Genomic DNA, 26,087 nt, shown 5'->3' on the forward strand with positions numbered 1-26,087 from the left:
TTCGAAATAAACCAAAAACTAGGTAAGAGGTTTTATATTCTGACTATTTTGGTGAAAGTATTTTAAAACCCAACCCCCAGATTCTCCATAATCCATAATTTGTTTGCAAAAGAGTATTTAGCCACGTTAAAGCTATCTGATGAGATGAATATTTTCAGGGTTGTATGGCAATGGTCATTATACCTAGGAGAAGAAAATTAAAGAGTGTGGAACAGCTTCTACCACAATACCAACCAACAAGAAAACATTAGGTCAAAATGAAAATGGGAGTTGAAGGCTCCCAATGAAAAGAAATGATAAATGATTTGATAGTTGTACATTGTGTTCTTATATTGAATCTTCACAGAGGATAAAGTTGCATGTCAATTGAAAATCTTTAACATTACCAACAAACTTGCTAGACAAACACCAAAGTGATCTTGGTTAAAACATATTTTCCTGTATTCAGTGCAGATATATAAAGAAGACATGTTCCCACAGTGGAGAGCCAAAGTTGATCTCAGAGAAAAAGGAAGACTGGGGTTATCTAGTATAGTATACTGTAGTGTGGTGTGGTGCGGTGTGCTGTGGTGAAGTGTAGTGTATTGTCCTGTAGTGTTTGCTGCTTGTTGTGCCTGAGGCCCTGGGCTCCCTCTCCAGTTTAGCCCACTTAGAGAAGCTGAAATTAGAATATCAGTTGCCAGATTTTAGCCAGAATTTAGGTGTGGGAAACCAACTGGGCAGACCAAATGCAGACATGGTAGATTGTATGTATCCTAAGCCCACTGTCTGGTATTGACCTGGATTGAAATGCAATTACACTACTTAAGGTGTGGAAGAATGTAGCCTTGGGCATGGGAGATAGAAGCTCGGGTTCCCTGACACCTTGGAGTCCATATGACATTGAAAACCACAGGCAAGAGTAGAGAATGGAGGTTCTGAATTCCATGGGCCTATGTTAAGGAGTCTGGGGACATGGACCCAGGAAATCCTGGACATCCAGACACTGCTGAGTTGCAGGGAGTTTATAGCAGCTTAGAGCCTGCTGGCCTGCAAGGAGACCAGGCCAAGGGGTTCTCAAAATCTTGGATATGCAGGTACTGCTAGAAGTCACAGAGGAGCTGAGCATGTAGGAGGCCAGCAGGCTGAGAACTAGCCCTGAAAACAGGGAATGGGGAATTCTGTATTAGCTCAGAAGTGACTAGTCCAGGAGAATTAAGGGGCCTTCTGTTGGAGATTTAGATGGCATGGCTCTGTAGGCAAAGGCTTTTTCTTCGTATAACCCACAGTTGATTTGATGAGAGAGACAGTCCTTGGTTCTAAACTGTTTATTGATTGTTTTTCATGGAAATGAAAGCATAACAGGTCTTGAGGTTAGACTAGAAGTTAAGTACCTTCTGAGGAAGGAATGTCCGGGAAGGGAAGCTTATTGACTGAACCCTACCATCTTCTAGGTACCTCATTAGTAGGGGGAACCCTATTCTGTTCTAAATGACCACAGGCCATGTTCCTATATAGAGGTTTTGGTCCCATGAAAGAGGCCTGGTAGGAAGCAGGTGACACTTTTGCCATCTACTGTGGGTCTGGGACTTTACCAAATTACGGACATGGTGGTCTACTGTCCCAGGTCTTTGGGTTTTATTGATGTGAGGAGACACCGGGACCAAGGCCACTTTTCATTGGCACTGGCTTATAGGTTCAGAGACTCAGTCCATTGATTTCAAGGCAGGAAGCATGGCAGCATCTAGACAGACATTAGTTTGGAGAAGAAGCTAAGAGCTCTACATCTTATTCTGAAGGCACCAAGAAGACTGTCTAACTGGTGTTTAGTAGGAGGATCTAAAAGCTCACCCTCCACACTGACACACTGTTTCTAACAAGGCCACAACTCCTAAAGGTACCACTCCCATGATCAAGCATATTCAAGCCACCAAAGTCCTCTGCAGTCTCCCAAGATATTTACCTCACTCTGTCCTACTGTTTTCCTTTTTTCTCCTTCACAAATTATGTGTTCTATTATTTTCTTGAAATATCCTCCTATAACCCAACACTAGTGCATTACCTTTTATGGATACTGCAGTTTAAATACACATCTCTAGATATTCAAAGTTACCATCAACATAAGACACATCATATGGTATTTGTCTTTTTGGGTCTGGGTTATATCACTCAGAAAGATTATTCATGTCTCCATCCATTAACCTGTAAATGTCATTTATATTGTCACAGTTCATTACCATTTTGTATATGAACCATATATTCATTATCCTTTCATCAGTTATATTTACGTCTGGGTTGTTTTGATGTCCTGCCTATTGTGAATAAATCAGCAAGGAACATGAGCACACCCAGGTCTCTGTCTTAGGATAATGCCTTTGGCTATATGCCCTGGAATAGTGTCTGAGTCTGTGTTCACTTGCTAGAAAGAGACAACAGGACCATGATAGGTCCTTTTAACGAGAGCATTTAAATGGGGGTCTGCTTACCATTTCAGAATTTTAGTACATTTTTGTCTTGACAGAATCATGCACAGGCAGACATGGTGTTGGAGAAGTAGCTGAGAGTTCTGGATCTGGATCTGCAGGAAGCAGGGATACTGGCCCTGAGCTGGGCTTTGAAACTTTAAAGCCCACCCCCACAGAAGACCACAGCTCCAAATTCGATCAAATAGTGCTATACCCTGTTGACCAAGTATTCAAATCTATGAGCCTATAAGGGTTCTTCTCATTCACACCACCACAAATAGTACAGCTGGTTCATATAGAAGATCTATCTCTAGTAATGTTTTGCAGAACATTTCTCCTGTTTTTCGTAATGACTGTACAGGTGAATATATGTTCTCTTACCCCACACTCATGCCAACAGTTGTGGTCCTTAGTCTACTGGTAATAGCCATTCTGACTGCAGTAAGATACAAGATTAAAACTATTTTAATTTGCATTTTCCTATGAGGAAGGATATTAAATATTTAAATACATATCTATGATCCATTTCTTTCTCTTCCTTGAAGATTCTGTTCGGTTCGACAGAACATCAGAAGGGAGTATGTTTGAGACTGGGATTCTCTAGTTAACCCTGCTGTCCCAGAATCTAGTACATAGACCAGGCTGTCCAGAGGCTCATGCAGTTCTTCTTGCCTCTGCCTTCTGACTGCTGGGATTACAGGTGTGCACTACCATGTACAGCCATAGAACATTTTGAAATGTTTAAATTTATAATGTTTTAATATTTAACAGGCAGGTTTCCTGGTGTTTGGTTTTAAACACCATCCGATTGTCTAGAAATGAACTCTCTGTCATATGTACACTTGGTGAAGATCCTCTCACATCCTGTAGCTCATCTTTGCATTGATTAAGAGTTTCTTTTGCTTTCTTGTTCACTGTTTTATTGCTAGGACACATCTTGACCAGGATAACGTATAAAGAAAATATTCAATTGGGGTTGGCCAACAATATAAAAGGGTGATCCAGGATTGTCAAGGTGGGGAACCTGGCAGTAGGCAGGCAGGCATGCATACAGGCATCATAAAAATAGAGGAGTAGATGAACTTGCATCTGATACATATAGAGGAGGCAGAGGAAAGAGATAGATAGATACAGATTGACAGACAAACAGAAAGACTGAGGCAGAGACAGAGAAACTGTAGACTGAGATATAGAGAAAAAGAGAGAGAAACATAGTGAGATCAACAGAGACAGAGAGATAGTGACAAAGACAGGGACAAAGACAGAGGCAGGGATTGGCATGAGCTTTTGAAACCTCAATGCTTACCTCCATTGTCACAACTCCTCCAGCAAGTCCATATCTACTACTCCTTTGTAAAACAGTTCTATGAAGTAGGTATCAAACCTTCAATTATGAAATGATCTTTGAAGGTCATTTTAATCCCAATCACTTCATTTATAATTCAGAAGATTTTAATTACTCAGTGTGAATATTTTTGTTTCCTGGGATGTATTAGAGAAATACTGTTGTGTTTCTAATTTGTTTGTCCGACGTGGTCATCCACAGGAGAGTACATTATGACTGTAGCTAAATTTTTGACTATAGAGATAGAGCATGGATACTTTTTCCATCCTGACATTGGGATCCACATAGTTTGACACATTATCCACATCAAAAGCTCAATTTTCTGTGGAGCTCTGGCTGGCTGGGCACTACTTATGAAGCCTAAACAACATAATACTTGAAGAGTCCCATTCCTGCCTGAAACTTCTAGTGTTACAGGACTATGTATGAACCACGCATAAATGCAGAATGTCCTTATAATAGAAATAATTAGAGATGATGTTTTATCCATAACAATACACTAATTTTATTCAATAACATCTTAACGTGGGGAGTCAGTTTATAAAAGATATAAACTTAGCAAAAAATACAAATTAGTTATAGTAACAAAAAGATAATGAATATATAATGAAACTTCAAATGAAAACACAGGAAAACCAAAGACCCAAAGAAATCAAAACTCTAACCAAAAACCAAACAAAATAATTAAGCTAAGCATCATTCTCTTGCTGCAGATGTTCAGCACAGACCCACAGCCTGTTGCTGGCCTTGGTGAAATAGTGCAAAGCAGTCACTGATGGTAATAATCTGTTGAAGATGAATATAGGCGTGCCTCATTGGGGTGGGTGTTCTGCTGATGGATTAGTCCTTCAAGGCTAACATGAGAGATGTTACAGATGATACCTCAAAGTTTTTCAAATTCACTTGACTGATCACTATGAAATAATTCTTGATGACCCAACAGGACCGGCCAAAATTGGCATTCTCAGAGTCCTGCTGTATGCCCAGCAGATCTTGATGTATCTCAGTACTTCTCTGAAGCCTTCCAAACAGGCAGTCTTGCTGGACCAGAGGCTAGACAAAATAAAGGCCTCATTACCCATAGCAAAACAAAATAGAAGAAAATGCAGCCCAAGATTGCCATGGTTACAAGGATTAGATGCAATGGTGGTTAATTTGCTTTGTACATCCAGTGCTCCTGGTGAACAGTTGTGTCGGAGCAAGATCTTGACCTGGTCTCTGATCTGTTTGAGCTTCTGCAGAATATTTCAGACCTATGGGAGGAAGAGAAAAAAGCCTGGTGAGATCTTGCCATGTCAGCGATCCAGGAAACATCAGCTTTACTCATCAGGATAATCCAGTATGACCTTTCATCTGAGATCTTTCCTGTATCCCCATAGGAGAAGGGTCAGAGAGCACCTGGGCCTGGATGTTTTTTTCAAATGTAAAATATTGCTTGACACTGAACTATGAACTACACACTGTGCTGGAGTTAAAGTAAAACACCACATTTCTACAATAGTCTAAATATTTTTTATATTGAAAAATAAGTGTGTATCAGGGTCTGAATCTATTATTGAACAGAGGCAATCTAGGGAGCCTAGCAAACTTTGAAGTGAAGGCTCTTATTATTTCTGGAGTGCTGAATCCTTCCTTGGCTCTCCTTGTGAACCCCTATATCTGGGAATCCCCAGAGAAACCATCTCACAGGAAATTCATGCACACTGAAAAGATACTGTAATCAGCAAGAGTGTACTTCATGGAATTCTTCCCAAGGGTAAGCATTGAACTCTAAAGGGGATACTCATAAAGGAAAAAAACAAAAAAAAAACAAAAACAAAAACCAATAGCCCTGCTATGTGTATGGCTCCTTAGATACTGCCATCCTGTATGAGTACTTCATCTCAGAGACATGTAAAGGACTCTGCATCTTTTCAGCCAAGCCATGAGACACATGCACACACATATACATACACAATAAAATTGGAGCCTGCCCTTCTGTCCTAGGAGAGGACAGGCTCAAACCCCTCTGGATGAGTTGCCATAGAGCAGAACAGAGGGCCTGGTTCCTAGATAATTCAGGAAGTGGCATCCTGAGGCACCTCTCCATACCATAGAGCCTAAATATGTTGCATTCAGGGGTCCAGGATCTCCTCTGCCTAGAGTGGCAAGCTAGAGGTGGCCGACTGGTATTGGGATGAGAGGGCATGGCTGAAATCCAATTTCTTCAAAAGAGGGTAACTCCACAGAAAGTCTTGGAAATGATCACAGAAGTGTAAAACTGGATGAGACATAGGAGAGAGCCTGGAACAGGTGCAGGATGGTTACATAGGCTTGACTGTCTTTATGATTACACATTAGGGCATTCTGCCCATGATGCTTCATTCATCCTACCTGCTGCTGCGTAGTATAGTGGTCTTTGATCTTCTGGCTGCCTTCTTTACATAGTATTTTTATTTCAATGTTGTATTCTGCCAATGCAGTCTGATCCCTTAGCAGCTGTCTGTTCTCACTCCTCAACATCCTGACTTTGTGCTGGATGAGCTTAGATTCAATCAGGAGGTGGCAGTTCCTAAAGCTGAGCCACAAACAAAACCTGGTGATTCCAGGCAGCATCCATCCATCTTCCTCCCATTCCTCCAAGCACCATTCCTTCATCATGGACCCTGATCCCCAGACAGCCCCAGACAAGTATCCAGATTGGCCATAGAGGGAGATCAAATCCAGAGGACTGCCACTTTCCAGAAGACCCAAGGTTCTTTTGAAAACCCTGACACCAACAGGGACTCATGTATCTCTCAGAAAAGAACATGGGGTCTATATGTGCTTATGAGTCTGTGGAATTAAAAAACCACCTATAGGTATAGGGAAAAATTCTCTAGGAGTGAAGAGACCCTAGCATCACACTATCTTTCTATGTTTCTCCTGGAAACACCATCTATGAATCTACTTTCAGAGCCCACGAGGCCCAAGATTGATTGATATCTCCATCATGGTGGAAACGTTTCGATCTTGAGGATACTTAGTTGGAAAGGACAGTGGCTTGAGGGGCTCCCAGACTCTTCACCCTTGGTCAAAATGAGTCTAAGATGTTAAAATCTTAGTGCCTTGTTTGAAGGAGGCAGGCTTCCTGTTTAGAGACTAAGAGTATAGGACCTAAGCCCCCACGTTAGTTCAAAGACAAGGATTGTCAGACATATCCTGGGCCTAGTTCTGAGGTCATGACCCTGTTAGTCACTCACCAGTAGAACTGATTTTCTTTAGTCAACTCCTTGCACTTGGATAAGGCCTCACTGATGTCCCTGGGCATTCTCTTCAGGTCAGTCATCACCTGGTCATGTTGCATCTCAAGCATATATGTCTCAAAGTTGATCCTGTGGGAGGGCATGGCCCAAGCAACAAATTGTCCCGTGAACTAAGGATACAAGGATCATTTCAATTCAAGGTGAATCATGCACTTCCCCACCACATATATGCCACTGGACCTAGCTCCTTGTTACCTGTTCAACTTGGTGCTTATTAAACTTATTACTCTTCACCTTGGGCCAGTAAGCCCAGGGAAGAAAAGGCAGGGTGCTGATTTGCTTCGGCTCCCTGAAGGGGTTTGAAAGAATAGACTGACTCTCCCAGAACTTTCCAGGAATCTGTGTCAAAGGCCTGGGTCCATGCTAAATCTGTATGATTCTCCTCCTGGTTTCGACATGGAATAGTCAATCCTTGGCTCTATTGCTATATAAATTCCCAAAGGACATAATCATATCTACAGGGAAAAGTCTTTATAACAAACCAGGAGATTCCAATGTGCATCCATGGTGAGCACAGAGGTCAAGTCCTGTGCTACTCAAAATAAACCTCCCTGGCTTCCTCACTGCTATTGCCTGGAAATGGAGTCATGCAAAACCTAAGGATATATCACATGAAACAGACTCTCTAGATCTTAAGCTGCACACACAGGAACACGCACACACACAGGAACACACACATCCACAAACACACACACAAGCTCACATGCACCCAGTATCTCTCTGAGTCTGTGTCTCTGTCTCTCTCTCTCTCTCTTTTACACACATACACACACACACACACACACACACACACACACACACACTTACACTCAATCAGAATGCCAAATAAATAAATTGATTTGGCTTTATCTGAGAGTATAATGAACAAAATTTGAGAAAAGCCATTATGAACTGCAGCTAATCCAGTCATACTGAGAGGCAGTATGTGGGACAGGCCTCTCCAGCTGTTGAGAGGACCAATTGTTCCCAAATTACTGCCTGGTCAATTATGGAAAGGATTGGCTATAAACAAACATTACCTAGCAACTCCCACAAACCAACACCTGTGTAAGCTTTTTAAATGGCAGGATGAGAGCTCACACATTACTACCTTCATCCCCAGACTGTGATTCATGCCACAGGCTCTGAATAACTTTTGGAGGAATCAAAATGCCTGTGACCCCATATCACTCCTATCTGAACTTGAAGTTCTGTGTCGACAATCCAATCAGCAAAATTGATTTGGATATGCAGACAGTCTGGAGTTGTAGCCACCTGTGGTATGAGGGAATCTGGGCTTAACAGGGATGGCCCAAGATAGTCAGCAGAGAACTGGGCATAAAGACTACCTGTCATTTAAATCCTTGTTAGTGTAATTGGCCAGGATTCCCGGAAGTTCCTCTCTGGCATTTTTTATGTTCTGGAGCTCTCTTTTGAGCTTCTCCAACCTCTCAAGTCTCTTCTCCTGCTCATTGATGGTGGGGGGTTGGGGTGATGGTTCCCCAACAGACCCTGTAGGTAGAAAAACACTAGTAACCTTGTAGAGATAATAGGGCAGGGAATGGGAAACCATGCTTTGTCCTACACAGAAGCCTGAGGAAGAGGAAAATCTAGAGTCACCGAGAATCCCTGATAGTGCAACATAGGTATCTTCAAGCTGGGCTCCTCAGCTAGGTCCCTGTTCACAACCACCATCACTAAACATATGCCTGACTTCCTATTGTAATCACCCTAGCCCTAGCCCTGAAATGCATAAGCTGTGCCAGGCAAGAATAAATGGAGGGCATTGTCAGCTCATATCTGACAACAAAATCCGTACCTCTTAGCACACTAGCCAACACTTTTCTAGTCTTCTTCAAATGCATGATGAGAGCTCCTACACTACTACAGGAACCCCAGACTGTGAATCAGTCCACATCATATGTGTTCAATACCAAAGTGTCTGAGACCTTGATTCATAGGCAGGGGAATAGCCCTCTCTGTTCTTGGCATCACATGCTCATGTAACCTAGAGGAAACTATATTAAGATGAAGTACATGAACACTCTATCCTTAGAACAACACTTTTCTATTCTCACAGAGCTTGCTCTTTGTGTAATTTTCCATTCAGGGGGAAATTAAGATCTCCCAGCAAAGCAACTGCAGGCTTGTCAATACCAGGCTGTCTGTAAAATTAATCATCAGACACTCTTGACTCTGGTTCTACCATTGAAGAATCTGAAGGATCCAGATCATAATCCCTATTCCTGGAAGGACCAGCTGAAGCCCACATCCTCCAGGTAGCTCCCCAAACCTTGCCCAGGACTCACTGTGCCTTCTCCATGACCAGTTGTTTCTTGCCCTTTCCCACCATGACGGGTGTCCGGACTCTTTCTGCCTTGGTCTGGTGTCTGTTTGTATTCTATTCTCTCTCCCAAATACCCTGAGGAGCATGGACAACATGCCTCCTTGGGAACCCATGAGGATCTGAAGGAATACCCCACAAGCTGCTCTGGTTACCACAACAGTGGTGACATCACAGAAGATTCTAGGGTTCTCTTGGATAAAAGAGATTGTTTAGGGAAGTGACTACTGATGATGTCATCTGGAACTTCCATGGCCTACTGGTTTACCAGCTTGCCCCATCTTGACCAGTTTCTGAGGTGCTTTTTCCTGGAGTCTCTCTTTTGCCCCTGTGCATACCTCTTGGCAACTTCTCCTTCCAAAGCTATAGATTTCTCTCTGCTTCACTACAAGTCCAGTGCTTTGAATGGGGAAAGTTTGTTAGTGCCATGGCATGGGTCGCTCATCTTTGTTAGGATCCTTTTATGAGGGAGATTCTTCTCCAATATAAATCTACTTCTGGGGTCCATTCATGTAACAAACAGTTGATTTACCCATGTGTCTCTGTTTCCCAGAGGCCAAAAACCTACTCCTGCCCCTTTACTTGTACAGGAGTTGGGTTATATATTTTAGTGTGCAACTGCCTTGAGAGGAGACATTGTTTCAATGTAGTTAGCCATGGGTTTTCACAAAATCTCTGATTTACAACCCCATTTCTTTGCAATGAAAACTCCCTTGTACTTGGCAATTGAAGAAGTCAGGTACAGGGGCAACATCAAATTGTAAAGTTTATGTCCCTTCTTCAAAAGCTAAAATCCCACATTCTCTCTATCTCCAAAACAACCAGACAAAATAGATATCTGTGAACAAAGGCCTACAGGGACATTGAATTTCTTCCTCATAGTCCCATTAGCTCTCACTTCTCCAGTTTCTACCTTTTTAAGTTCCCAGTTCTAGGCCTGAGACTATTGGGGGTTTGAATATGATTCTGTATTCATAAGATATCCAAGATTCAATTGGATGGATAGGGGATGAAAAGGCCTCGTGTCCAGTGAAACCTCAATTTGAATGGATCTATTATTTCAAAAGGGGCTCTCTTTGGCATTGATATCAGTGCCTTCTGCCTTCTTGACCTGGCTGTGCTGAGTGCATGGTAAAATGCCACCTAACCTCGCAGGTATAAGAGTGGAGAAATCATGCAAAAGCTTTCCAATTCGATTGTGTCGTCTTTGGCTACCACCTTTGATTATGGAACATCACTACAACAAGCCCCAAAGGTGTCTGGAGAGATGGTGGGGTACTAGGAAGTCCACTCTGTCTCTCTGTTAGTTGTATGAAGAGCCTTTATGGGGAACCAGAGAACATGGCTAATGAAAAAGAAATAGTTATATTTTGGCTAGCTAATGATATCTGAGCTAGGAAAGCAATGGGGCAGGCATTACAATAAAATAGTATAGGGATGAATCCCTCCCTGTATTGGGTACAATAGGCCCAAAGTAAGAAGGAGGCCCATACACCTGTCCCTGAACTCTTCTGAGAGTTTTGTAGTGTTTCCGTTAAGGAACTCTCCTTTACTTGCATGAGACCAGAACTCTGAGGTCTGCATGCACCATGAAGTTTCCTATGTATTCATAAATCATTCAGTGTTTATTGACAGCTTTTGGCTATGAATGCTGCGCTATAGTTTGACACAATTGAAAGGGCGTGGTATAATTGTTGGTTAAGTGCCTTGAAGAGCTTTTCAGCTACTCTTTTATAAGTTTCAGACTAGTGGATACCCCCATAGAAGTTTTCATTAAAAACAAGCTTGAACTATTATCATCCTCCAGCAGGACACATATCAGTGATGTTAGTTTCCCACAATTGACCATAGTTTGGCCCCTCATATGTTCCCACTTCTGGCAGAAGTATCTGTCTTTACATGTATTTTCCTGAAAAACTGACATATTGCTTAGAGGAACTGAGCCATTCTGTTAAGTCCAGTTATACCATACCTTGTTATGAGCAACTTAGAAAATTGTGTGGATGCCAGTCCTGTAGTCTGGTGAAGGTTTGTTTCCAGAAACCTGCCCATATTTCTTGGCAGAGTGATCCTTCCCTCTGGTGCCCACCACCAAACTTTGGTTTCAGCTACCCTTTTGATATTTTTACACTCCCCTTGTTTATACTATAGATTCTCAGTCAGCAGTGGGTCACAGTATGTCACCAGAATGTCAGTAGAATCCACTGTTGTTTGTTTGTTTATTTGTTTGTTTCGAGACAGGGTTTCTCTATATCGCCTGGCTGTCCTGGAACTTACTCTGTAGACCAGGCTGGCCTCGAACTTAGAAATCTGCCTGCCTCTGACTCCCAGTTGCTGAGATTAAAGGCTAGAGCCACTATGCCAGGCTTCCACTGTTCTTCGGGACAATTTTTGGCCAGCCAACTCAGTGCCCTGATTACTTGTGTCCTCAATGGAGTAATTATCTGCTGAAGACCCTGTGTACCTGGTTCCAGGTTTAATGAAGATGTTCCATTCATGTAGAGCATTGCTCAGAATCTTTCATGGGATGTGGAGGTGTTCATTAGTTCTAGTCAGATCTGTATCTTCATGTTTCTTTTGTCATGCAATTATTAATGAGCTTCTGTGGGTCATCATCTGTCAAGATGGTGGCAGAATTGAAGACAATGTGTTTTTCAAACCAGACTCCAGGATAGTCCAAGAGTAGGCCCTTCACCCATGCATTGAACAGCCAGGGCTGTGGTGTTTCTTTGAGAAGAAACTTAACTGCATGGGGTGATGTAAGTATAAGATGCTGACCCAGAGGTAACTTATCTGCTTCTCTCAGTAGAATAGTTGTAGACACCACAGCTCTTAGACAAGAGGACCAGCCTGAGGATAAAGGATTCAATATCTGGACAGGTTGCAAATATTTTGTGATTCCATGAGCCTCAAATATGTAGTTCCACACTTTTTGCAAATTGAATCATTTCTGCATTCCTTGCATGGTACCTAGTAGATCAACATGAATGATCATTGTGATGTGTTCTTAGATTCTATTTTCGAGAATTTTATTGAGCATTTTTACATCAATATTTGTTATGGTTTGTCTATGCTCAATCCACTGAATAGCACTCATAGACACTGTGGCCCTGTTGGAGTAGATGTGTCACTGTTGGTGTGGGCAAGACCCTAAGTAACCCTTACTACCTGGAAATTAGTGTTCGATTAGCTGCTTTCAGATGACGATGTAGGAATCTCAGATTCTCCTGTACCATTCCCTCCTGGATGCCACCATGTTCCCACCTTGATCATTTGGGATTGAACCTCTGAATCTGTAAGCCATCCCCATTCAAATGGAAGGGGAAGCTACAGAGGAGCCTCAAGAACCTCTTGGTACAACTAGGCATGAAGTTTGTTTAGCTGAGTCAGAGTGTTGTTCACAGTCATATCTACTATCTAAGCTCTGGAGAACCACCTGTCTTTGAGGGATAGAAGCTCCTGTGGGTATCAGGTGATGGAGAGTTAGAAACAGCTCTACTAAGTACTCAACCTGATACATAGAGTCATAAGAGGAGACACAGCTCATACACAGGTCTTAAGGGAAGGGCAAACTATCCAGAATCTGAGTACCCAAGGCTGTTTATTCAGATAAGACAGGACAACAGAAAAAAAAAAAAGGGAGAACCTAGTAAGAGCCAATGGGGAGAATGTGGCCAGGTGCTCCTGGCGATCATGAACTCTTCTGAGATTTCCCACCAAATGTTAATGTGGATTATGAAAATAGAAAACGTTCACTTTGTTTTATTACATTTACCCTGTTAGAGTTGATAATCCATGCAGGGAGGCTGAGAAAGCGCTAAGATTTCCACCATTCTTGAAAGCCACTACTCTTCTTTAGGTCCCCAGAAGGTGGAGATTAACAATGAGTTGAGCAAACAGCGTCCTTGAAACATTTGGAGATCTGCTTCGGGTGGCAGATCTTGGAAGCAGCAGACTCAACCAGGAATCAGGAGTTTCTTAAGTATACCTGTCTGTTTCCATGGCTTGTTTCCCTGTGAGGTAGAACAAATTTCAGGGCCAGCTCTGTGTACACAGGAAAATCCAAGAGGTAATTTTGATTTGTTTGTCAGAAATCACAGTAACTGTGTAGGCAGCATGACAGTTATGTGATAAATTGAACTGAGTGTATCATCAAGCCTGGTGCATGTCCTCGATCTGTTATTACTCTTTGTGTGATTCATTCAGCTTCCTAAACAGTCTCAGTTATCCTGGTTGCTTGGTGTCTTTGAAATAGGGAAGCCTGGCATAGACAGTGCCTGAAAAGCCCTGCATTTCCAGCCAAAGTCATCATCATCAAGGAAATGCAAATCTAAAGTACTCTGAGATCTTACAGCCCTCAGAATGGCTAAGGTCAAAAAACAAAGGGATATCTCATGCTGATGAAATTGTGAGCCAAGGAGAACACAGTTGCTGGTGGGAGTGCAAATTTGTACTACTATATTGGAAATCAACTTGATGGTTTCTCTGAAAATTGTAAATATTTCTACCTCAGGACCCAGTTGAACCATTCCTTGGCATATATGTAAATGATGCTCCACCAAACTACAAGGGCACTTGCACACCTCTCTTCATAGCAGTACCTGGATTGAAGGTGGGAGGCACTCTAGGAAGAATTAGAAACCTAGGACAATGGAAACCCCCAGGAAACTTGGAGGGTGGCTGTAGCTAAGACTCTTAGAAATGGGGGATGTGGAGTCTGAACTGGCCATCTCCTGTAACCAGGCAAGTCTTCCAATGGAGGGACTGAAACAACAACCCAGCCACCAAACGTTAGACCCACAATTTTTCCTGTTTTTAAGATGTTCAAGATAAAAGATGAGGTAGAATTTGTGGAAAGGGCCAAATAATGAATAGCCCAGTTGAGACCCATGCCATGAGAGGGAACCCCCACCCCCACATAATTAACGATATTCTTCTATACTTGCAGACAGGGGTCTAGCATAACTATCATCAGAGAGAGACTTCACCCAGCAGCTCTGGAAACAGATAAAGAGGCTTGGGGAATTTGTGGAAGAGGCAGAGGAAGGGTTGAAGTAGCCACAGTGGTCAAGGACACCACAAGATAATCTACAGATTCAACTAATCTGAGCCCATAGTAACTCATAGAGACTGAACTGTGAACCAGAGACTATGTAAGGGATGGACCTAGGTCCTCTCCACATATGTAACAGTTTCATAGCTGGGTCTTCATGTGGCACTCCTAAAGTGGGAGCAGAGACTGTCTCTGACTGTATTGCCTTCCTTGGCATCCCCTTCTCCTGACTGCAATGCTTCATCTAGCCTGAAAAGGGGAAGATGCACCTAGGCTGACTGCAACGTGATATGAGAAGACTGGTTGTTATTCCTAGGAGGCCTCCTCTTTTCTGAGGGGAAGGGCAGGAAGAGTGGCCTGCAGGGGGCCACTGGAAAGAGGGATTGTGAAGGGAGGAGGGTGAAGCTAAGATCTGCATATAAATAAATAACTGATTAAACATTAAAACATTAATAATAATTTTAAATCCTTACTTTTCATAGTGATAAGTTAATAAATCTAATGGTAATGAAACAACTTGACTATAACATAGCAAACATGTTCAATTCCATTAGAAGATGCCATTTTTTAAGAAACATTCCCCCTAGATTCACACATTTCTTAAGTTGTTGTTTCTGTTGCTATTGATGTTTTTTGTTTTAAATTAGATATTTTTTTATTTACATTTCATAGTTTTCCCTCTGAAAATCTCCTCTCACCCTCACCAATCCCCTGCTACCCAACCCACCCACTCCCATTCCTGGTCCTGGGATTCCTCCATACTGTGGCATAGACAATTCAAAGGACCAAGGGCCTATCCTCTGATTGATGACTAACTAGGCCATTCCCTAATACATATATAGCTAGAGCCACAAGTTCTACCATGTGTTTTCTTTGATTGTTGGTATAGTTCCAAGGAGCTCTGAAGGTACTGGTTAGTTCATATTGATGTTCCTCCTATTGGGCTTCAGTCCCCTTAAGCTCCCTGGGTACTTCTCTGGCTCTTTCACTGGGGACCTTGTGCTCCATCCAATGCATGACTGTGAGCATCCACTTCTGTATTTGCCTGGCAGTGGCTGAGCCTCGCAGAAGACAGCTATATCAGGCTCCTGTCAGCAGGCTCTTGTTGGCATCTGCCTAGTGACTGGGTTTGGTGATGGTTTATGGGGTGAGTCCCAGGAGGGGCAGTCTCTGGATGATCCTTCCTTCTGTCTCTACTCTCAACTTTGTCTCTGTAACTCCCTGCATGGGCATTTTATTCCCCATTCTAAGGAGGAACGAAGTATCCACACTTTGGTCTTCCTTCTTCTTGAAGTTCATGCTTGTTGCAAATTGTATCTTGGGTATTCTAAGTTTCTGGCCAATATCCACTTATCAATGAGTACGTCTCATGGAAGCTTTTGTTGTTTTTAAGGAGTTATTTTTTTTTCTACTAGCTTCATCACTCATATAAAATTTACAGGATTTAAAAATCCTAACTTGTTCTGCTTCTCTGCATGGTCCACACTTCTGCTTCTAATTATCTCTGTTTTGCTTGACCTAGCAGCCTAGTTCTTCCCTTGGCCAGGGAGGTGGATGCAGCCAGGAGTGGTTAAGAGGAGCTGTGGGCTCCAAATAGAGCAGCAGGTGCTGGAGCAGAGGTGGTGCTTCCACCATCTCTCCCTGACTGCAGTAGCCTGTGTTCAGCCCCTCATCCCTGGAAGAGCTCATCCTTGCCATCCTTGTTAGCACTGCCTATGCTCCTCCCAGTGGCACCAGAGCACTGTGCTTTCTTTGGCACTACTTCCTGGTGAGGTGGCATAGGCCTGGTCCCCACACTGGAGTCCTGAGCATAAGCAGCAAGAGCCCAGGTCTAGGATGAAGTTCAAGACCAAACAGACACTGAATATACCCTCAAGGGCTTCAATAATGAACAGCCTGCCTGTGCTTCCACAGCAAGCAGGAGGAAGAGGTGCCTTTGGTGAGTAGCAGTAGTACCCAGAGCAATGGATTGTCCCAGGAGGAGGGTTGGAGACAGAGTAGGAGCCTGGCTGTGCTGCTGTGAGGGAGGTTTATAAGAGGCTGGAGGTAAAGAAAAATTAGGCAGACTCCTGGGAATATTTGAGCAGACTCAGCACTGGAAGCCCAGAACACATGTTTATGTTCTAACAGTCACTGAACTATTGGAAGGCTGGGAAGACTCTGACTATAGGAAGGAAGAGAGAGTGGTTCAAAGGACATGTAATCAAGGTTCTTCAGTGACATTAGCCTGTCCACACAGAGTATCTAGAAAACTAGAGCTTGGGTGTTCTCCAACCAATGGAGAGTCCAGGGTCCCTTCCCTCCCAGATAACAATGCCTTGTTTGTGAGTGCTGCACAGCCCTCTGGGGTGCCTTCCAGTATAAAGTAGAGAATGGAAGCCCCTCCCATTATGCCATGCATATGTCACAAGGAGAGGTTCCTTTCTCTTTTCTTCTAACACCTCTGAGTGCTGCTGGCAAACTGTGCATTTGCTAGGCAGGGATTTCAAATAATTTTCATGTATTTCATCTGCTTTCAAGTCTTTTAAACTAAATAATAAAATAGCAAAAATATTTTTAAGATGCCAAAGGCATGTGGAAGTTTTTTAAAGCCTTCATTGTACTCCATTACTTTGTTTTTCATTTAATAAACTTTTTAATATTATCACTTTGGTCCACTTAACATTGTATGGTTTATTTTGACAGCTCACCTAGTTATTGTGTATATTATTTCCCTGAGTTTTTTCTTACAATATCAAATAGACTCCAACTGTTTGTTGGGAATTCATGAAAAATTTGGGAATGTAAAGAAATATATTCACCCCAAAACGCAACAGAGTCCTGCTCTCCATTTGTAAACTACAGATTTGGGTTGTTTTTGTATGGGCCAGTAGCCTTTGACAAAGCACTTTAGCTTACTATTTCTGAGAACCTGTTCACAGGCAGAATTATGTTACAGTCAATGTACTAGGACCGGTTCCCCATGGACCCAGTGATTTGATGTGAAAGAGTGTGCTGTTTTTTTAGGGAAAACTGTCAGTACCTGCATGTGACTCAGCACAGCTCATCCTCAATTTCCAAAATTGTGTGTGTGTGTTTCAGGATACATGTGTGTTAGTGTGTGTGTACATGTGTTTGTGTGATATATATAGTCTATGTGAACATGTTGACTGTGAGGGATACACACATGTGTGAAATGTCCAGACAAGAAAAGAACATTAAGTGTCTTGTTCTGTTCCTCTCTGTCCTATTCCCTCCAGACTGTGTTAACTATCTGGGCCATTTTTTTGACTCTTCCTCTCTTAAACTGTCTTTTACTGTCCTCCATATATTGCCCTCATTGTATATATTCTTAGGATCTAATTGGTCCAAAAAAGATGAGCTATGCTTATGATGTGATTTGCGCATATTTAGGGTGGGGAGTAGATCAAGGAAGTATGATGCATGGTGTGATTGCAGAGTAGATGAGATAGTTCTTGCAGAGACCTGAGTAGAAGGAAGGAGATGGGGATTGTTAGATAACAGATGTCAAATTACAATAAGAAAAAGAAATTAATTCTAGTACTTAACATTGTAGAAGGGAAAGTTCAGTTCCCAGAAACATATTACATTTGATGGAGAAATAAAGCAAAAATAGTTCCAAGCCTCCAAATGAGAAGATATGACAGGGTGGACAAATGAAAAGACACTTCAGAAAAAGCATCTTAGGAGAGAAACAGTTTGTTTAGCTTACAGTTTCATGTGACTGCCCAGCATTGCAGGAAGTCGTAACAGCTGGTGCTTGAGAGTACTGGTCACATCACACTGACATTGCAATGCAGAGACAAATGAACACAGATATGCTCACTAGCTCGCTTGAGTGCTTACTTGTGTTCAGCTCAATTCTCCACCTTTATGCATTTCAGGGCCTCCTCCCTGTCTAGGGAATATTGCCTCTGAGAGTGGGCTGTGGTTTTTGATATCATTTAATTTGACTAAGAGAACCAACCCCAAAGATATGCCCATAGGCCACCCATGGAAAAATCCCTTGTTGAGACTCTCCTCTGAGATTGACTCCAGGTTGTTTCCAACTGACAATTAAAGCTAATCTTCAAAGACTTGGTTACAGCAAGTCCTTGTTTAAGAAAAACATTTCTATGTTACAGGTAAGCTGTTCCTTTAAAATAAACCAGAAACTAGTCAAGAGGTTTTATATTCTGACTATTTTGATGAAAGTACTTTAAAATTCAACCCCCGGATTCTCCGTAATCCATAATTTGTTTGCAAAAGAGTATTTAGCAACTTTAAATCTATCTGATGAGATGAATATTATCAGGGTTGTATGGTAATGGTCATTATACCTAGGAAAAGAAAATTAAAGAGTGTGGAACAGCTTCTACCACAATACCAACCAACAAGAAAACATTAGGTCAAAATGAAAATGGGAGTTGAAAGCTCCCAATGAAAAGAAATGATAAGTGATTTGATAGTTGTACATTGTGTTCTTGTATTGAATGCCAATTAGAAAATCTTTAACATTGCCAACACTCTTGCTAGACAAACACCAAAGTGATCTTGGTTAAAACATATTTTCCTATATCCACTGCAGATATATAAAGAAGACATGTTCCCACAGTAGACAGCCAAAGTTGATCTCAGGGAAACAGGAGATCTGGGGTTCTCTAGTGTAGTATACTGTAGTGCCCTGTGGTGCAGTGTGCTGTGGTGAAGTGAGGTGTATTTTCCTGTAGTGTTTGTTGCTTGGTGTGCCTGAGGCCCTGGGCTCCCTCTCCAGTTTAGCCCATTTAGAGAAGCTGAAATTAGAATATCAATTGCCAGATCTTAGGACAGATGTTGGGAGGGTGATGGTGGTCTGGGAGTTGCAATCTAGGCTACCAAGAGATTACCTCTTCTATAGACATTTGGTGGGTTTCAATGGGTCAAATATCTCCAAGGAACTGCTAAAGAGTAATAGATAAGTTCTCAACATACAGAAAATAATGCGATAGATGCCTGAATTGATGGCTGTGCCAGATACCATCTTCTTCAGCAATGTGATCTTACCATTGACTTCCAGAAAGGAAGGGAGAGCAATGGCAGCAGTCTTTAATGATTGGGGAGTGTGTATGAGACTCAATGATGAGCAACCCCAAACAAGGTACCCCAAACTTGGCCCTGGGCTTTTCATTGGGTAGTATATTGTGTTCAGGGGGTGAATTGTCAGAGCATAATAGGGTATTTTCATGTAAACCTCCTTTATATGGGTTTGTGAATTATAAAGCTTCCTCAATTATAGGTTTCCTCATGGCCTTTCAGAAGTCTTCAGTCATTATCCCACCTCTATACTACTTCCTTGTCGTAGTGTGGTTTTGCTTTCTGCCCTGAATTGATGGCTGTGCCAGATACCATCTTCTTCAGCAATGTGGTCTTACCATTGACTTCCAAAAAGGAAGGAAGAGCAATGGCAGCAGTCTTTAATGATTGGGGAGTGTGTATGAGACTCAGTGATGAGCAAATCCAAACAAGATAACTCAAACTTGGACCTGGGCTTTTCATTGGGAAGTATATTATGTTCAGGGGAGGAATTGTCAGAGCATAATAGGGTATTTTCATTTAAACCTCCTTTATATGGGTTTGTGTATTATAAAGCTTCTTCAATTGTAGGTTTCCACATGGCCTTTCAAAAGTCTTCAGTCAGTTATCCCACCTCTATAGTACTTCCTTGTCTTAGTGTGGTTTTGCTTTCTGCCCTGAGGCACAGGTGTGGGAAACCCACTGGGCAGACCAAATGCAGACATGGTAGATTGTATTTATCCTAAGCCCACTGTCATATATTGACCTGGATGGAAATGCAATTACACAACTTAGGGGGTAGAAGAATGTACCTTTGGGCATGGGAGGTGGAAGCTGGGGTTCCCTGACTCCTTGGAGTCCATTTGACAATGAAAACCACAGGCAAGAGTTGAGAATGGAGGTTCTGAATTCCATTGGCCTATGTTTAGGAGTTGTGGACAGGTACCCAGGAAATCCTGGACATACAGACAGTGCTCGGTTGCAGGGAGTTCACAGCAGGTTTGAGCCTGCTGGCCTGCAAAGAGACCAGGGCAAGGGGTTCTCAGAATCTTGGACATGCAGGTACTGCTAGAAGTCACAGAGGAGCTGAGCATGGAGGAGGCCAGTAGGCTGAGAACTAGCCTGGAAAACAGGGAATGGGGAATCCTGGGTTGGCTCAGAGGTGGCTAGTCCATGAGTATTGAGGGGCCTTCTGTTGGAGACTTAGATGGCAAGGCTCTGTAGGCAAAGGCTTTTTCTCCGTATAACCCACAGTTGGTTTGCTGAGAGAGACAGTCCTTGGTTCTAAACTGTTTATTGATTGTTTTTCATGGAAATGAAAGCATAACACGTCTTGAGGTTAGACTAGAAAGTAAGTACCTTCTGAGGAAGGAATGTCCAGGAAGGGAAGCTTATTGACTGACCCCTACCATCTTCTAGGTACCTCATTAGCAGGGAGAACCCTATTCTGTTCTAAATGACCACAGGCCATGTTCCTATGGAGAGATTTTTAGATGTATTAGAGAAATACTGTTGTATTTCTCATTTGTTTAATCGACGTGGTCATCCACAGGAGAGTAAATTTAGCTAAATTTATGACTATAAAGATAGAGCATGGATCCTTTTTTTCATCCTGACATTGGGATCCACATAGTTTGACACATTATCCACATCAAAAGCTCAATTTTCTCTGGAGCTCTGGCTGGCTGGGCACTACTTATGAAGCCTAAACAACATGATACTTGAAGAGTCCCATTCCTCCTGAAACTTCTAGAGTTACAGAACTATTTATGAACCACACATAAATGCAGAATGTCCTTATGATAGAAATAATTAGGGATGAGGTTTTATTCATAATTCACTAATTTTATTCAATAACATCTTAAAGTGGGGGAGTCAGTTTATACACTATATAGACTTAGCAAAAACACAAATTAATTACATTAACAAAAATATAATGAATATATAATGAAACTTCAAATGAAAACATAGGAAAACCAAAGACCCAAAGAAATCAAAACTCTAACCAAAAACGAAACACAATAATTAAGCTAAGCATTATTCTCTTGCTGCAGATGTTCAGCACAGACCCACAGGCTGTTGCTGGCCTTGGTAAAATACTGCAAAGGAAGTCACTGATGGTAATAATCTGTTGAAGATGAATATAGGCGTGCCTCATTGGGGTGGGTGTTCTGCTGATGGACTAGTCCTTCCAAGGCTAACATGAGAGATGTTACAGATGATACCTCAAAGTTTTTCAAATTCAAATGACTGGTCACCATGAAATAATTCTTTATGACCCAACAGGATCAGCCAAAATTGGCATTGTCAGAGTCCTGCTGGATATCCAGCAGATCTTGATGTATGTCAGCACTTCTCTGAAGCCTTCCAAACAGGCAGTCTTGCTGGACAGAGTCTAGACAAAATAAAGGCCTCATTACCCATAGCTAACCAAAATAGAAGAAAATGCAGCCCAAGGTTGCCATGGTTACAAGGATTAGATGTGGTTAATTTGCTTTGCACACCCAGTGCTCCTGGTGAACAGTTGTGTCGGAGGAAGATCTTGACCTGGTCTCTGATCTGTTTGAGCTTCTGCAGAATATTTCAGACCTATGGGACGAAGAGAAAAAAAGCCTGTTGAGATCTTGCCATGTCAGCGATCCAGCAAACCCCAGCTTTACTCAGCAGGACAATCCAGTATGATCTTTCATCTGAGATCTTTCCTGTATCCCTACAGGAGAAGGGGCAGAGAGCACCTGGGCCTGGATGTTTTTCTCAAATGTAAAAAATTGCTTGACACTGAACTGTGAACTAGAAACTGTGCTGGAGTTAAAGTAAAACACCACATTTCTCCAATAGTCTAAATACTTTCTATTGAAAAATAAATGTGTATCAGTACCTGAATCTAACATTGAACAGAGGCCTTCTAGGGAGCCTAGCAAATGTTGAAGTGAAGGCACTTCTTATTTCTGGAGTGCAGAATCCTTCTTGGCTCTCCTTGTGAACCCCTATATGTGGGAATCCCCAGAGAATCCATCTCACAGGAAATCCATGCACATTGAAAGGATACTGTAATCAGTAAGAGTGTGCTTCATGCAAAGCTTTCCAAGGGTAAGGACTGAACTCTAAAAGGATATTCAGGAAGGAAAAAAAAAAACCAAAAATCAATAGCCCCGCTGTGCTTATGGCTCCTTAGGTACTTGCTCATCTCAGAGACAGCAAAAGGACTCTGCATCTTTTCAGCCAGGCCAGGACAAACCTGCACACACATACACACTGAGAGACAGAGAGAGACAGAGAGAGAGAGAGACAGAGAGAGAGAGACAGAGAGAGAGACAGAGAGACAGAGAGACAGAGAGACAGAGACAGAGACACAGAGAGAGAGACAGAGAGAGAGACAGAGAGAGATCCAGACACACACATTCCTACATTTCTGAACGAACACAAGCACATGTATTCACACATACAAGTGTATTTCATTGAAGAAACATGTTTACTTTACAAGCTAATGATAAAAACAGAGACCTCCCAGGATAGTACAGAGCCAGAATTAAAAAAAAAACATTTAATTGAAAAATAAAAGGCTGAAGATGTAGCTCAGCATTTAGCAACAGTGTCTGGTCTTCTTGGCTTCCAGAGTTGAATTCCCAGCAAAAACATGGTTGCTTACAACCGTCTTCAGAAGGATCTGAAGACCTCTTCTGGACTTTCTGAAGAGAGGAATAGTGTACTCACATACTTTTAAGAAATGTTTTTTTTTTCTTAAAAGAAAATAATCTTGACTGGGATAAGAACATAGTAGGCATAGCCTATAGACAGCTCAGTCAATAATGTGCTTTATCCTAATAAACAGAAAATGGAAATATGGGTTTGTGGCCAAAGCTGCTTAGGAAGTTCCCAAGGCTATGCACAGTAGGTTTGTTTCCCGGCAAAGGCACACTGGATGCAGGTAGACCAGCCTGTTCCTGCCTCTTGCTCACTGTTCCTCAGTGGCTGCAAAGTGAGCAGAATCTTCCAATAGGCCCTTCATTTACAATATCCTGTGTGAGTCTTGATCCAAGCTAGGAGCCCAGGCAACTAGTAAATCTCCATAACCAGGATGCTAAGTGAAACTTCTTTCCCTGTAAGGAGATTCTGCCAGAGATGTTTGAGGAAAATAAGTCTGAATAGTTCACAGTCAAATGGTTGCATGTGTTATTCCACTAGGCAATACTCCATGGAAAGGCTGGACTCAGTGTAATTTTCACTGCTTTACTGATGGGCTTATGGAAAGTTTCTAGGTCAGGGCTGCTATGAGGAATATCCCTAAAACCATGATGTGCCCTAATTTTTCTGTGGACACCTACTGCTTGTTCTGGAATTGCCAGGTCCCTGCGCAATGCAGTACAATGTTTTTAAGAGTTGGACATGGCATCTCACAGGGTGACCCCATTTGAATCCACCAGCAATGTCTGAGTATCCTAATTTCTCCCCACCCTCCTTGAGGATGATTTTAACACCAAGTGAATGATGTTGAATAAGAGTAGTTACAGAGTGCTACAGAGAGACCAGTGTTTGTTCTGTAGACTATCATGAGTCTAAGGGGCTGTCTGAGGCAGTCCTGTTCTTGCATTTCACCATAGGTATGCACCTTAAGATTAGTACATTATCAACACCAAGCCACTCAATCTTTCAAATCATAACACCCTGAACAAACTCCAAGTCAAGAACAACTGAGTGAAGCATGGGCAAAGTTGGAAAGAAAATGGTAGCAAGGAAGGAGGAAAACAAACTAGGATGCTGATAAGATGCAACAAGTCCCCTGATCTTCCAGTGGGCAGTCGCTATTCACTGAGTACAGAGAAGGAACACAAAGTATTTTTTTTGGTATTATTATCTTTTATGAGATATTTTCTTCATTTACGTTTCCAATGCTATCCCAAAACTGTCCCATACCCCCTCAACTCTACACACCCACTCCCACAACTAGGCCATCTTCTGATACATATGCAGCTAGAGACACGAGCTCCTGGGGGTACTGGTTAGTTCATATTGTTGTTCAACCTGTAGGATTGCAGGTCCCTTCAGTTCCTTGGGTACTTTCTCTAGCTCCTCCATTAGGAGCCCTGTGATCCATCTAACAGCTGACTGTGAGAATCCACTTTTGTGTTTGCTAGGCCCCGGCTTAGCCTCACAAGAGACAGCTATATCAGGGTCATTTCAGCAAAATCTTGCTAGTGTATGCAAGGGTGTGAGCGTTTGGAGGCTGATTATGGGATGGATCCCCTGGTGTGGCAGTCTCTAGATGGTCCATCCTTTTGTCTCAGTTCCAAACTTTGTCTCTGTAACTCCTTACATGTGTGTTTTGTCCCCAATTCTAAGAAGGATCAAAGTGTCCACACTTTGGTCTTCATTCTTCTTGAGTTTCATGTGTTTTGCAAATTGTATCTAATAGAGGAACACTCCTCCATTGTTGGTGGGATTGCAAGCTTGTACAAGCACTCTGGAAATCAGCCTGATGGTTCCTCAGAAAATTGGACATAGTACTACTGGAGGATCCTGCAATACCTCTCCTGGGCATATACCCAGAAAATGTTACACCCAGTAAGAAGTACACATGTTCCACTATGTTCATAGCAGCCTTATTTATAATAGCCAGAAGCTGGAAAGAACCCAGATGCCCCTCAACAGAGGAATGGATACAAAAAAATGTGGTGCTTTTACACAATGGAGTACTACTCAGCTATTAAAAAGAATGAATTCATGAAATTCCTAGGCAAATGGATGGACCTGTTGGGCAGCATCCTGAGTGAGGAGACCCAAACACAAAAGAACTCACATGATATGTACTCACTGATAAGTGGGTATTAGCCCAGAGATTTTGAATACCCCAGATATAAGATACAATTTGCAAAACACATGAAACTCAAGGAACACAAAGTCTTAGCCAGCCTTTTTGACTCTCAGGCACATTGATTTGACTCAGTAGCCTCCTCCTTTCTTCCAGTTACCACAATCCTTTTTTCCCACAAATGATTTTAGTACAGTTAAATTCTTTTCCCTCTCAATTCTCTTGAAAATCTGACTTTATACAATTTTTGTCTTCTTTAGTTCTAGTGAGCTAGGTGGACAGGCATGATGATGGGCTGCTGTATTTGATGTTTTTCCAAGGCAATATGAACTGACTGAGTACTTTTCTCATTAAATATTTTGCCTATTAACAATTAAGATGTTTTCTGAATAAGTGAATATATGAATATATATAGATACAATTAAATACATATATGTATAGAGACACACAAGTGCATCCCTACACACACACACACACACACACACACACACACATGCACACACACACATACAAAAAGAATACATGAATACACACTTGTATTAAAAAGAACTTACAAGCACCTAACATTACACAAATTCAAAACACATGTGGTCAAACACCCCTGGGCAAAAGCACAGAAAAAAACACACACACACACACACACACACACACACACACACACACACACTCACCCCAATGAAAACACTGCTATATTACAGCACATTTCCTGTTACTTGAGGAATTAATGATACCTAAGGTGTGTTAAAGGCTCTTAGATTAACCCAGTGTGCCCTGGCCTGTATTTATTTCTTCTTCAGG

The 26,087-nt window shown here is 42.0% G+C and overlaps 1 pseudogene; it reads left to right on the top strand.

The window, feature by feature from the left end:
* Nucleotides 1-16,818, top strand: part of LOC147001813 (diphosphoinositol polyphosphate phosphohydrolase NUDT4B-like) — a 167,742-nt pseudogene extending 150,924 nt beyond the window's left edge.
* The last annotated feature ends 9,269 nt before the right edge of the window (nucleotides 16,819-26,087 follow it).

This window comes from Mus caroli, unplaced genomic scaffold (genome assembly GCF_978045245.1).
Source record: "Mus caroli unplaced genomic scaffold, Mus_caroli_1 scaffold_12, whole genome shotgun sequence".
Classification (NCBI taxonomy): Eukaryota; Metazoa; Chordata; class Mammalia; order Rodentia; family Muridae; genus Mus; species Mus caroli.